The following is a 15,005-nucleotide window of genomic DNA, read 5'->3' as shown; positions in this document are numbered from 1 at the left end:
CAGTTACGCTGGACGAAGGGACCACCTACTCCAGTATGACCTCATCTTAATTACACCTGTAACCCTATTGCCAGAGAAATTCACCTTAGGAGGTACGGAGGTCAGGACTTCAACTTCTACCTTTTGGGGAGACACAATTCAACTCACAACGGGGGTGAATCGGTGAAGAGTAAGATAATGATAAGGTTAGCCTAAATGGAGTGTGTTGATTGATTGGAGTGAGAGGGCCTTTCTGCTGGGGGTTGTGACAGTATCCAACCTGCACGAGTGTGAATGGAGTGTTAAGCTTGGCCAAGTTTTTTTTTTTTAGTATTTATTTTTACTTATTTATTTCCTTGGCTGTGCCAGGTGTTAGCTGTGGCACCCAGGATCTTTAGTTATGGCAAGTAGGATCTAGTTCCCTGACCAGGAATCAATCCTAGGTCCCCTGCATTGGGAGTTCAGATCTTAGTCACTGGACCCACTAGGGAAGACTCTGACCATGGAGGGTTTTTAAGGAAGAAATGACTACGAGAGAAGCTGAAACTGAGGGTGTATAATCAAGCAATTTTGATGAAGTTTTGGATCATTATGATTTTAAAAATGATATTGTGGTATATATTCAATTAATGGATTTTCATAAATATTCCTAGCAGGATTAAAATATTTTCTTTTTGTGAGTGGGTGGCAGTGAGGATCATAGGTTTAGTTGTGGATGTTGAAGGTAGTTGGAGGTCCAGGCCCAAAGCTTGGGTGAGATTTCAAGAAAGATATAAATCTGGGAGTCTTTTTGGTGGAGGGGGGTGGCTCCTGGAGCTCTTAAGTTATTGTCTGTATCCCTGAACTGGCTTTGGGGTTGCTGTCTCTTGGGTTGATATTAAACATCTGTGCAAGGAACTTTTAGTCCTGTACAACTTTTCTCTCCAGCAGGGTGGGGACTCCTGTCATAACAAATGAGCCCTGGTTTCCTGGGTTGATGGTGTGATAGGCTTTTTGTGGGGTGTCTCCTTGAGGATGAGACGAGATTAAAAGTGCTTTAGGAGTTAGGATGCAGAAGGACTCTATCAAGTTGGCTTGAAACTTATCTCCAGGATGTGCTTGTTCATGCCCCCACAGTCCTGGAACCCTCCCTGTTGTGACTGGAAACAGGATGTCTTCAGATTTCCTGAAACCTGGCACAACTGTTTTCTCAAAATACACCGTCTTTAAACACCTTGAATCATTTCGTGACCATCTTGTGCTGCAGAATCAGCAGGGTGCTCAGCGCTTTCTTCTTGCCTGATTACCCACGTGTTTGCCTCCATTAGTCATCCAGTTTAAACCTGGCTGACCAGTACTGCTCGTCAGCTGTTTACTTTATTCCCTGGAGGCCTGGGTGGTCCTAATGAAACTTAATTAGACCCATTAAGCATCCTTAAGGGAGGAAGCAGGATTGGGCAATGAGGACCTCTTAATTCAAATTTGGTTGGATGGATTTACTTTTGGACATGAGGAACCTGGTTTGTCCTTGGTGTCAGGACTGTGTCTGAGCTCCTGGGAATCAGCCAGGTGTGACCACCTGGACAGGTTCGTCTAGGATGCAAGTTCATCTGCATGTTAAGTGTCACTGTGTGCACGAAAGGACAGAACACAGCATGAACAAAGGTAGTGCTCGTCTGCAGACTTCTGCTTGAGGTCAGCCTCGGGCAGCCCCATGTTCCTCCACCTGGAATCGGCTTCCATGTCCTCCCCTTTCACATGTTAGCCCATAAGCTTATGGAAGCATATACTTTTTCCTTCTTCTTTTTGAAAAGTTTAATTGATTTATTTTTGCTTGTGTTGAGTCTTCCATGCTGCGTGGGCTTTTCTCTAGGTGCAGTCAGCAGGGGCTACTCTCTGGTTGCAGTATGCTGGTGAGAGAGTTAATTCCTAGGCAGTCCCCGAGAAGGAGAAAGGGGTCCAGGGCTCTTGAGGAGAAAAGGACAAACATTTTTTTCTACATTGCTTTGTCTTAGCCAATTTAACAATGTATCTTGCTTGAGGATATGTTTCTCCTTAACAAAAACCATCTTACTAATCCTGTTATCTTAAGATGTCTGTTGTGGGAGTGAGTCTGATAAAAGTATAGAAGGCTTTGCTAAGACTAGCTGTGGGGGGGTAGGGGGGTGGGGATGGGGCGGGGGCTGGGGACTCTCCCCCTGCGATTGTCTATGTCAGAAGCTTTCTCTATGTCTTTTCATGCTAATTTAGCCTGGTCCCTGGTCCCGAAGCTAAATCTTCGGAGATCACGAATCCGACATTTTTCACTGTAAACGATCACCAGCTTCTCACTGTGCTGGCTTCTCTGCGGAGCACGGGCTCTAGGGTGCACAGGCTTCAGTGTCTGCAGCTCCCGGGCTTTAAAGCTCATGCCCAGTAGTTGCTCTGAGGCATGTGGGATCTTCGTGGACCAGGGAACAAACCCCTGTCTCCTACACTGACAGGCGGATTCTTTACCACTGAGCCACCAGGGAAGCCCCTATTTTTTTCCTTCTTAACAAGGAGACAACAACCTCAAAGAGAAAGAGTAGGGCTAAAAGTGTGGATGTGATTTTTGGCAAAAAAGATTGTCAAGTTAACTCATGACATGGTGGTAAAGAACCCACCTGCCAATGCAGGAGACACAAGAGATGAGGGTCCGATCCCTGGGTTGGGAAAATCCCCTGGAGGAACTTATGGCAACCCTCTCCAGTATTCTTGCCTGAAGAATCCCATGAACATGGGAGCCTGGCGGGCTACAGTCCATGGGGTGGCAAAGAGTCAGACACGACTGAAGCAGCTTAGCACACACACAGGCATGGCAAGGCATTGAACATAATTCTTTCCTAAAATATTTCGGGAAGTACAAGGCAGAATAACTCAAATAACTGTGGCAGGAGAAACATTGTCATAAAGATATTTTCTTTTTGTTCAACGCTCCACAGTTTGGAAGGCACATTAAGTGGTGTGCTTGACTCTATATTATAATAAGATAGTTAAAAAAAAAAAAAGATAATGACTATCTCAGAAAAAAAGGAAATTGAACTAAATGAAAACATTCTGAGCCAGAGGTGGTAGATTTTTTTAAACTCCCTAATATTTATTTATTTATTTGGCATAGTTGATTTACAATGTCAATTTCTGTACAGCAAAGTGATTCAGTTATATCTATATGTACATTCCTTTAAAAAAATATTCTTTTCCATTGTGGTTTATCATAGGATACTGAATATCATTTTCTGTGCTATACAGGGGTCCCCAGCCATCAGGATCTAATGCCTGAGATCTGAGGTGGAGCTGATGTAATAATAATAAAGCACGTGATGCTCTAATGTGCTTGAATCATCCCCAAACCATCCCTGTCCCCACCCCACCCCCCCAGCCCCCCAGGTCCGGGGAAAAATTGTCTTCCATGGAACTGGTCCCTTGTGCCGAAAAGGCTGGGGGCTACTTCAGTAGGCCTTGTGATTTATCCATTCCATATATAATAGCCTACGTCTGCTAACCCCAGCCTCCCATTCCATCCCTCCCCTTCACCCCTCCTGCCTCGCCCCCACAAGTCTGTTCTTTATAAGACCTCCTTTTAAAACACACATCTCTCTTTTAAATGAGGGAGTTTAAACTTTTAAAACAGAATCCACTGGGTCACACAATCAAAATAAATGTTTCCGGCTCGGCTATCCTCAGGGAGAATTCCCTTCTGTCTTCCACATCGTCAAACCTCGGCCATACCTCCTGAGTAAAGGGCTCCGTTGCCTGTGGCAACTGGGTGGCAGATGTCCAGGTTTTAATTGGGGTTTGTATTGATTCTCATCATCATGAAAAGAATTGCTAATAAAGACGTGAAACCAAGATTTAAACTCACAGCTACTGAAATGAGACGAACTCAGGACTGATGTAATGGTGCATTCAAAAAGAAAAGGGAGAGTAAGAAAAAGATGGCAAGCCACTCTCTAGTGTTTTGTGCTGAGTGTGAGGAGTAGGTATCTAGAAGGCACATCCTCCTCGGGGCGACAAAGCCTGGGACCTCACTCCTGTTTGGTAAAGCAAGCCAAGCACTGGTTGACCTCTCCCTGGACGAGGAAGCATTAGCGGCTCCCTGCAGAGAGCTCTTCCCTGATGGACAGGGAGGCCTGGCGTGCTGCTGTCCGTGGGGTCGAGAAGTCAGACACGACTGAGCGACAGAACTGAATTGACAGCTCTGAGCTGCTGGCTCCCGCATGGTCCCATTAGGACAGTCTGGTTAGGCTGGGTGGGGCCCTGCTGCTGCTGCTCTTGACCAGTGAGCATGCACAGTGCAGAGAAATGGCCTTGGGACGTCACTGCCCGGCCTGCCCTGGAGGCAGGGTCGTTTGCCGGGTGCCAGGCGATCCTCCGCAGGGTCTGCTCAATGTCTTGTCTGGTCTCAACGCTGTTGCCACCCACCACCTTCCTCCCACGTCTTAGCCTGCGTCAGTGCCACCCGACACAGAGGGATGGTCAGCGTAGGCTCACTTGGCAGTTAGTGTGGGAATGGCAGGAGGGAAGCTTAACCCTGGTGGCTCTTCTTTATTCGGTGCTGTCCCCTTTTTCCATCCCCCCTCCCCATACTACTTAAGCTATTATAGTATTTTACCATAACGCCACTAGTTTGGCATGGATATTTTGACTCGTACCAGCGAATCCTCACTAGCTTTTAACTCCTCCAAGAGGCAAAAAAGAAAAACCTACAAGAATGTGAGAGACACTTTCTGTCTGGGCAGATAGAAAGGGATAAAGAGGATTCTTCAGAAACCTTCAGAAATAAAGAGTTTATTATTTATAGCACCTAACCTTTCTTAGAGAAGGCAATGGCACCCCACTCCAGTACTCTTTTGCCTGGAAAATCCCATGGACGGAGGAGTCTGGTAAGCTGCAATCCATGGGGTAGCTAAGAGTCCAGCACGACTGAGCGACTTCACTTTCACTTTTCACTTTCGTGCATTGGAGAAAGAAATGGCAACCCACTCCAATGTTCTTGCCTTGAGAATTCCAGGGATGGGGAGCCTGGTGGGCTGCCGTCTGTGGGTTTGCACAGAGTCGGACACGACTGAAGCAACTTAGCAGCAGCAGCATCAACCTTTTTTAGACAGAAAACCAAAGTATTTTGCTTTTAGTCTATTTTTTCTTTTCTTCAAGAGTTGAAAGAAAAGGAAATGCTGGACCCTTAATGGTTGTTGTTCACTCAGTCTTGTCTGACTCTGTGACCCCATGGACTGTAGCACACCAGGCTTCTCTGTCCTTCAGTATCCCCTGGAGTTTGCTCAAACTCATGTACATTGAGTCTGTGATGCCATCCAACCATCTCATCCTCTGTTGCCCCCTTCTCCTCCTGCCCTCAGTCATTCCCAGCATCAGGGTTTTTTTCCAGTGAGTCAGCTCTTCACATCAGGTGGTCAAAGTACTGGAGCTTCAGCTTCAGCATCAGTCCTTCCAATAAATATTCATGGTTAATTTCCTTTAGGATTGACTGGTTTGATCTCTGCTTTCCAAGGGACTGTCAAGTGTCTCCTCGAGCACCACAGTTCGAAAACATCAGTTCTTTGGTGCTCAGTCTTCCTTATAGTCCAACTCTCACATCTGTACATGACTACTGGAAAAACCATAGTTTTGACTAGATGTACGTTTGTCAGCAAGGTGATGTCTCTGCTTTTTAATATGCTGTCTAGGTTTGTCATAGTTTTTCTTCCAAGGAGCAAGTGTCTTTTAATTTCATGGCTGCAGTCACCATCTGCAGTGATTTAGAGCCCAAGAAAATAAAGTCTGTCACTGTTTTCATTGTTTTTCCATCTATTTGCCACAAAGTGATGGGATTGGATGGCATGACCTTTGTTTTTTGAATGTTGAGTTTTAAGCCAGCTTTTTCACTCTCCTCTTTCACCTTCATCAAGAGTATCTTTAGTTCCTCTTTGCTTTTTGCCATTAGGGTGGTGTCATCTGCGTATCTGAGGTTATTGATATTTCTCCTAGCAGTCTTGATTCCAGCTTGGGCTTCATCCAGCCCAGCGTTTTGCATGATGTACTCTGCATGTAAGTTAAATAAGCAGGGTGACAGTATTCAGCCTTGATGTACTCCTTTCCCAATTTTGAACCAGTCCATTGTTCCATGTCTGGTTCTAACTGTTGCATTTTGACCTACCTACAGATTTCTCAGGAGGCAGGTAAGTTGGTTTAGTATTCCCATCTCTTCAAGAATTTTCCACAGTTTGTTGTGATCCACATAGTCAAAGGTGTAGTCAGTGAAGCAGAAGTAGGTTTTTCTGGAGCTTTCTTGCTCTTTCTATGATCCAGTGTGTGTACTGTGTGTACTAAGTCACTTCAGTTGTGTTGACTCTGTGACCCATGGACTGTAGCCCCCCAGGCTCCTCTGTCCTTGGGATTCTCCAGGCAGGACTACTGGAGTGGGTTGCCATGCCCCCCTCCAGAGGATCTTCCCGATTGAACACTTGTCTCTTATGTCTCCTATGTTGGCAGGCAGGCTCTTTATCACTAGTGCCACCTCTGAAACCCTATGATCCAACAGATATTGGCAGTTTGATCTCTGATTCCTCTGCCTCTTCTAAATCCAGCCCGTGTATCTCTTAAGTTTTTGGTTCACATACTGTTGAAGCCTACCTTGAACGAATTTGAGAATTACCTTGCCAGCATGTGAAATGAGTGCAATTGTGTAATAGTTGGAACATTTTTTGGTATTTCCCTTCTTTGGGATTGGAATGAAAATCAACCTTTTCTAGTCCTGTGGCCACTGCTGAGTTTTCCAAATTTGCTGGCATATTTGAGTACAGCAATTTCACAGCATCATCTTTTAGGATTTGAAATAGCTCAACTGGAATTCCATTACCTCCACTATCTTTGTTTATAGTAATGCTTCCTAAGGCCCACTTGACTTCACACTCCAGGATATCTGGCTCTAGGTGAGTGACCACACCATCATGGTTATCCAGATCATTAAGAACTTTTTTGCATAGTTCTTCTGAGTATTCTTGCCATCTCTTCTTAACCTTTTCTGATTCTGTTAGGTCCATACAATTTCTGTCCTTTATTGTGTCTATCCTTTAATGAAATATTCCCTTGGTATCTCTAATTTTCTTAAAGTGATCTCTAGTCTTTCCCATTCTATTGTTTTCCTCTATTTCTTTGCATTGTTCACTGAAGAATACCTTCTCTCTCCTTGCTGTTCTTTGGAACTCTGCATTCAGATGGGTGCATCTTTTCCTTTCTCCTTTGCCTTTGCTTCTCTCCTTTTCTCAGCTATTTGTAAGGCCTCCTCAGACAAGCTTTTTGCCTTCTCGTATTTCTTTTTCTTGTGGATGGTTTTGGTCATTGCCTCTGGTACAATATTAAAACCTCCATCCATAGTTCTTCAGGCACTCAGTCTATCTGATCTAGTCCCTTGAATCTATTTATCCCCTCCACTGTATAATCATAAGGGATTTGATTTAGGTCATACCTGAATGACCTAGTGGTTTTCCCTATTTCCTTCAATTTAAATCTGAATTTTGCAATAAGGAGGTCGTGATCTGGTCATGATTAAAAGGATGATGCTTTCCTTTTAATGAGACATATCTTCTTGCCTCCAGGTGATGCTCCTGATGTTTCATCAGCAGATTCCTCCATCTAGGGTGGGGTGTCATTGTCTCTTGCTGCATAAGAAAACAAAAAAACCCAAAACCCTAGTGGCTTAAAACAACCATATATATTTGTTTTTAATTCTGCAGTTTGAGCTAGGTCCAGTTGGTGTTTCTTCTGATCTCACCTGAGGTCACTCATGGCTACAGTCCTCTGGGGGCCCAAATGGGGTGGGATAGTCCAAGATGGTCTCACTCATCTGTCTCACTCATCTGTCTCACTCATCTGTGGACTAGGATACCTCAGCTCCTCATGTGGTCTCTCCTGAGGTATAACTCTGGGTTACTTTCCATGCTGAGATTGCTAAGCTCTAAGGAGGCAAGCCCCAGCAAGGCAACACCTGTGTTCTTCTCCTGGTTTCATGTTCGATGTCCCATCTGGCCCCAATATGTCACATGGCCAAGCCCGAGTGTCAGTGTGGGAAAGGGTTGCCCCAAATCCTACATACCCAGACATGACTCACTGGAGACCATTACTGTAATAATCTACTCTAGGTATGAAGAGAGGTGCATTATTTATAGGCTTGAAGTAAAGTGAAAGTTGCTCAGTCATGTCCGACTCTTTGTGACTCCATGGACTATACATGGAATTCTCCAGGCAAGAATACTGGAGTGGGTAGCCTTTCCCTTCTCCAGGGGATCTTCCCAACCCAAGGATTGAACCCAGGTCTCCCACATTGCAGGAGGATTCTTTACCAGCTGAGTCACAAGGGAAGCCCAAGAATACTGGAGTGGGTAGCCTATCCCTTCTCCAGTGGATCTTCCTGACCCAGGAATTGAACCAGGGTCTCCTGCATTGCACACGGGTTCTTTACCAACTGAGCTATCAGCGAAGCCCATTTATAGGCTTGGCTTTTATTAATAATTTGTTTCATTTAACACATTACATTCTCCAATGACTTGCTGATCACTCTCTAACTAGGTCCTGGTCAATCCTACAGAGTTTTCTTTAACTTATCTGAACTAAACAAGTATATCAGGAGTTGGCAAGCTTTTTTTGTGAAGGGCCAGAGAGTAAATATTTTAGGCTTTCCTTCCTTGTGAGCTATCAAGTCTCTGTTACAACTACTCACCTCTCCTTTTGAAGTGTGCAAGAGGCCATAAATCAAAAAAAAAAAAAAAAAAGTAAGTGAATGGATGTAAAACTGTGTTCCAATAAAAAACTGTATTTATAAAAAAACAGGTGGTGGGGCAGGTTAGGTCTGTGGGACACAGTGTGCTGAGTCTTGATCTATATATTAATTCTAGATGCCAGAAAAACAGTACATTCAAGTAGTGCTATTTTTCAAATGAAAAATTAAATGTCATCTCTGCAGAATTTGATTTTGTCATGAGAAGTGATTGATCAAGGCATGTTACCTGATACTTTTCATCTAATTGCTTAACATCATAAACAAACTCATAAAATGTTTTCTTATAGAATCATAAAATGTTTAAGAACTTGGAAAATGTGTATTTACTGAATAAAATGTCATAAGTTGGTTCAGTGAGAGTTGGAGAGGCAATTTATGTAGAAAGCACAGCCTACCACTAGTATATGGCAGTTGAGTATATACAAGTTACCTGACTTCTCTGAGCTTTAGTTTTCTCATTTGAAAATAGTTCTACCTTATAGTTTTATTAAGTGTAAATGAGTTAGTTCATAGGAAATAGTTAGCATAATGCCCAGACCATAATAGATGCTCAGTTAAAATGTGAAACAAACATCAAAATGTCGTAAAATTCTAATTCCCTTAAATAGTAATTTTTGATAAGCATGGGTACATGATAGGATTTCCAGGTTCATAGTGTTTAGTTTCAAAAACTTAATTTTAACTTTATTAGAAATAATAGGCAAGTTCAGTAAAGTCAGAGGATACAAAAATCAATCTACAAAAATGAGTCACATTTCTATATACAAACAACTATCCAAAAAAGAAAATGGAATTCTAATGTGGTCCAGTGGTTAGGAATCTGTGCTCTTACTGCTGAAGGCCCAGGTTCAATCCTGGGTCAGAGAAATAGGATCCTACAAGCTGTGAAGTGTAGCCAAAAACAAAGAGGAAATTAAGAAAACAATTCCATTTGCAATAGTGTAAAAAAGAATAGGATATTTAGGAATAAATTTAACAACCAAAGTGGTGAAAGGTTGTACACTAAAAACTACAAATCACTGATAAAAGAAATACAGATGGAAAGATGTCCCACATTCACAGACTGGAAAAATTAATATTGTTGAAATGTCCATATTTACCAAAGTGATCTATGGATTTAATGTAATTCTTATTAAAATCCAAAATACATTTTTACAGGAAGAGCAAAACAATCTTAAAATTCATTTGGAACCATAAAAGACCCTTAATAGCCAAAGCAGTTTTGAGCAAGAAGAACAAAGCTCCCTGATTTTTAAAACATGTTGCGAAGTTACCATAATCAAAACAGTATAGTACTGGCATAAAAACAGACATTTAGACAGACTGTGGAACAGAATAAAAGAAATTAGAAATAAACTCTGGCATATTCATATGCTCAACTAATATTTGACAGAGGAGCCAAGAAGACTCAATGTGGAAAAGACAGTCTTCAATAAATAGTGTTGGGAAAACTAGATATCCATGTGTAAAAGAATAAAATTGAATTCCCATCTCACACTATATACAAAACTCAACTCAAAATGGATTAAAGACTTAAAGCCCCAATGCAATAAGACTCCTAGAAAATATAGGGAAAGAGCTTCTAACATTGGTTTCTGAAATGGTTTCTTTGATATAGTATCAAAAGCACAGGCAACAAAAGCAAAACAAGATTAAGTGGGACTACATCAAACTAAAAAGCTTCTGCACAGCAAAAGAAACCATCAACAAAATGAAAGGTCAACCTATGTAATAGGAGAAAATATTTGCAGACCATATAGCTGATAAGGGGTTAATATTCAAATATATAAGGAACTATATAATTCAATGGGATCTTCCCTGGTGGCTCAGACAGTAAAGCGTCTGCCTTTAATGTGGGTAGACCCGGGTTCAATCCCTGGGTCAGGAAGGTTCCCTGGAGAAGGAAATGGCAACCTACTCCAGTACTCTTGCCTGGAAAACGCCATGGATGGAGGAGCCTGGCAGGCTACAGTCCATGGGGTCGCAAAGAGTAGGATATGACTGAGTGACTTCACTTTCTTTCTATAACTCAATAGCAAAAAAAAAAAAAAAAGAAAAACCCAAATAATTTGATTTTAAAAATAGGCAAATTCCCAAATAATTTGATTTAAAAATTTGATTTAAATTTTAAATTTTAACTTCAGAATGTCTGAATAGACATTTTTTCCAAAGAAGACATACAAATGGTCACCATATATATGAAAAAGAGCTCAAGGTCACTAATCATCATTTTTGTTGTTTAGTCGCTAAGTTGTATCCAACTCCTTTGTGACCCCATAGATTGTAGCCTGCAAAGCTTCTCTGTTCATGAGATTTCCTATGGAAGAATACTGGAGTGAATTGCCATTGCCTACTCCAGGGGATCCTCCTGACCCAGGGATTGAACCTGTGTCTCTTGAGTCTCTTGCATTGGCAGGCACATTCTTTACAACTAAGCCACCTGGGAAGCATCCCTAATCAGGACACCAGGCTCCTCTGTCCATGGGATTTTCTAGACTGGAGTGGGTTGCCATTTCCTTCTCCAGGGAACTTCCCAACCCAGGGATCAAACCCAAGTCTCCCACATTGTAGATAGACGCTTTACCGTCTGAGCCACCAGGGAAGTCACCCCTAATCAAGGAACTGCAAATCAAAACCACAATGAGATATCACCTTAATATCAGTTGGGATGGCTGTTATCAAAACAAAACCTCACAAAGGACAAATGTTGGCAAGGATATGGAGAAAAGGGAACCCTTATTGTTTGTGAGAGCGTAAATTCATGCAACTATTATGGAAAACAATATTGAGGTTCCTTAAAATATTAAAAATAGAATTACCATTTGATTCAGTGATTCCATTCCTGGGTATATAGCCAATGAAAGTAAAACCAAGATCTTGAAGAGATAGTTGATAGTTGAATGCACTCCCACATTCCTTGCAGCATTATTCATGATAGCCAAGACATGGAAACAACTTAAATATCTGTTGCTATACAAATGGACAAAGGAAATGTGATATAGGTGTAATATTATTTAGCCCTGGAAAAAGGAAATTCTGCCATTTGCAGCAACGTAGATGGACTTTGAGGGTGTTACACTAAGTGAAATAAGTCAGGAACTAGTTGTGTGTGGTATCAAAAGTATTCAAATTCACGGAAGAAGAGACAGAATGGAGACTGCCAACCGCTAGGGGAGGGGAAAGTGGGGAGGTGTTGGCTAAAGGTTACAAAGTTTATGTTGTGCAAAATAAGTAAGTTATGCAGATCTGCTTTTTACAATTTTATCTTTTTACTGAAGTATAGTTGATTTAGTGTTGTGCCAGCCTTTACTGTACAGCAAAGTGACTGAGTTATACAGTCATCTCAGACTCTGTGACCCTATGGACTGAACAGCACGCCAGGCTTCCCTGTCTTTCAGTATCTCCCGGAACTTGCTCAGACTCATGTCCATTGAGTCAATGATGCCATCCAACCATCTCATCCTCTTTTGCCCCCTTTTCCTCCTGCCCTCGATCTTTCCCAGCATCAGGGTCTTTTCCAATGAGTTGGCTCTTCACATTGGGTGGTCAAAGCATTGGAACTTCAGCGTCAGTCCTTGCAATGAATACTCAAAGTTGATTTCCTTTAGGATTGCCTGGTTTGATGTAGACATTCTTTTTTTCACACTCTTTTCGATTATGGTTTATCACAGGACATGGAACATATTTCCCAATGCTACACAGCAAGACCTGTTGTTTACCCATCATATATATGAGAGCTTGCCCCTGCTAATCCGGAACTCCCAGCCCTTCCCTCTCCCATGAAGTTTCTGTTATGCAAAATAAGTTCTGGAGATCTATTATTAAGAAAAAGAGGTACCAGGGCTGCTGGGCTTCCTTGAACTTTCTGCAAGGGAGCAGGTATAAGCTCTGGTTTTGGAAGAGAATAGTTTTTCCTCTTCATTTAATTTGAAGGAGTGTGGGCTCTAAAATCAAACAGAACTATTGGCTGTGAGCAAGTTATATTTAATCTTATATTCTCTTTTGCTTATGATATTTTAAACATATGATTATTATGAAAATTGAATAAGATAATATAAAAAGGTGGTTTCCTTGCTGGCTCAGTCAGTAAAGAGTCCGCCCACAATGCAGGAGACCCAGGTTCAATCCCTGGGCTGGGAAGATCCCCTGGAGAAGAAAAGGGCAACTCACTCTAGTATTCTTGCCTGGGAAATCCCATGGACAGAGGAGCCTGCAGGGGTAACAGTCCATGGGGTCGCAAACAGTGGCCACGACTGAGCAACTAAACCACCACCAAGGTAAAAAGTTCTCAGCACAACTCTTAGCTGAAATACAATAAATATTATTAAAATTTTACTAGTAAAATTAATATAAATTAGATCGAGTACTTTCAAGCCTACTGAAATTGGACTCACAATTCACCAACAGTGGTACATGGCTAGACTTGGTGGGTGTGCATAAACATATAGGACATTATTAGATATCAGGAAGATACACAGATATCGGATACAGCCTTAGATTTGTTAAAGAAAAACTTAGACAAACACAGCTTCTTTTTAAGAGAGTTATCTAGTAGTGTCTTCAAAATCAGCATCCAGTGGCTAAGAATTGTCTATGCATTATTTTTCTTTGTGTGATAAGATGCTGTGGCCTGTCAACACTGCCAGACCTGTGACCCATCGTTCTATCCAAATGATGTGAATAAGGCTGCTCTGCTGCAGCTGCTGAATGCATAGAAGTTGCTAGGGTGGCCAGACCATCCTTTGTGTTGCTACTCTATTTACAGCTGTGTTTTAGTATGGGCTATAAATAGCTCAGTGAACTGCATTTGACCCCATGGCCAGCATTTCTTCAGCGTATAATTGATTTGGGTCTGTAAGTTCAGTGGTACTTTTGAGGCTGCTTGGCCAATATTTGAGTACAATGACACCTAGGTGTAGCCCCACGATCCCAGTAGCCAGTAATCCTTTAGCTAGGATTTACTAAAACAAAGTTTATCTTGCATTTGACTGTATAATTTGACGTTAGTGGTTCAGATCAAATACAGTGAATGTCTGCTATGTATCTGGTGTTCCTAAAACTGCTGATAAATTCTACTGGGTGTGCTAAGTTGCTTCAGTCGTGTCTGACTCTAGAAAAATATCCTATGGCTGATGTGTGATGATCTCCTTAAGTGTCTGGGGAAAGACGGTGGATCTAAAACAGGAGATGGTTTGTTGGCACAAGGGTGGCTGTTTCTGAGTTGGTGGTACACCCACTGCAGTAGAGAATCCATTTCCAAAGCACTGATGCCTCCATAGGACAGCAGAGTTGAAAAGCCATCTTGTCTCCCAGAGGGCTCTCCTGCTGTATGTAGGAGACTGCCAGGCAGAAGCCAGCAGGGACACGGCTGGACTAGAGGAATCCCCGTGACCTGTGACATAAGCATGATATTTATGACATATCTCCCCAAATTACTTGCATGTTCCCCTCACTCAGGAATTCAAAGAAAGAGCTTGGACAAGGTTCAAGCCTCAGCAATTCAGCTATGAGGACTGTAACCATGAGTTGCTGCTGGAGACCATGGAAATACTGTCCACAGCAATTGATGGGACATCCTTCAGGGAAAAATCCTAATAATGAAGGGTCATAGTTCAGCTGGTAAAGAATCAGCCTGCAGTGCAGGAGATCCTAGTTCAATTCCTAGGTCGGGAAGATCCCCTGGAGAAGGGATAGGCTTCCCTGGTGGCTCAGATGGTAAAATCTGTGTGTAATGCAGGAGACCTGGGTGCAGTCCCTGGGTTGGGAAGATCCCCCAGAGGTGGGCATGGCAACCTACTCCAGTATTGTCTGGAGAATCCCCATGGCTATCATGCATAAAGCCGCAGAGCTGGCCACAACTACGTGAATACACACCATTCTTACCAGCATTACATCTCTGGAACCGCTGTTCTATCTTACTCTTTTTACCCGGAACATAACTGAAGTTTAGCCACCCTTGATGACACCTTGTTTACAGGCTTATTGTTTTTCTCTTTATTGTCTTGTACAAACTCATGTGTATTAGATTCACCTGGAGGGCTCACTGTAACAGACTGCTGGGCCCAGGTGGGGGGGTGGGGGGGGGCATTTCTATCACGTTCCCAGGTTACAGTTGCTAGTCTAGGAGAGGACAAAATCTAACAGTCTGATATATTGTGAAAGTTCTGTGATAGCTTAAATAAGTGTATGAAAGGATTAAAGAGGTTTAGCTTGATGCTATTCTAACACCTATTAAGATCCTGACGCTTCA

The 15,005-nt window shown here is 42.4% G+C and overlaps 1 long non-coding RNA gene across 4 annotated transcripts in view; it reads left to right on the top strand.

The window, feature by feature from the left end:
* LOC147373740 (uncharacterized) overlaps positions 1-15,005 on the top strand; it is a 137,282-nt gene that overhangs the window by 97,401 nt on the left and 24,876 nt on the right. The window lies entirely within an intron of this gene.

The sequence above is a fragment of the Bos grunniens genome, chromosome 4 (genome assembly GCF_055505025.1).
Source record: "Bos grunniens cultivar Pamir isolate PY7600 chromosome 4, Bosgru_T2T1.0, whole genome shotgun sequence".
Lineage (NCBI taxonomy): Eukaryota > Metazoa > Chordata > Mammalia > Artiodactyla > Bovidae > Bos > Bos grunniens.
Note: the sequence above shows the minus strand (reverse complement) of the source record. Positions and strands in the feature narration are given on the sequence as shown.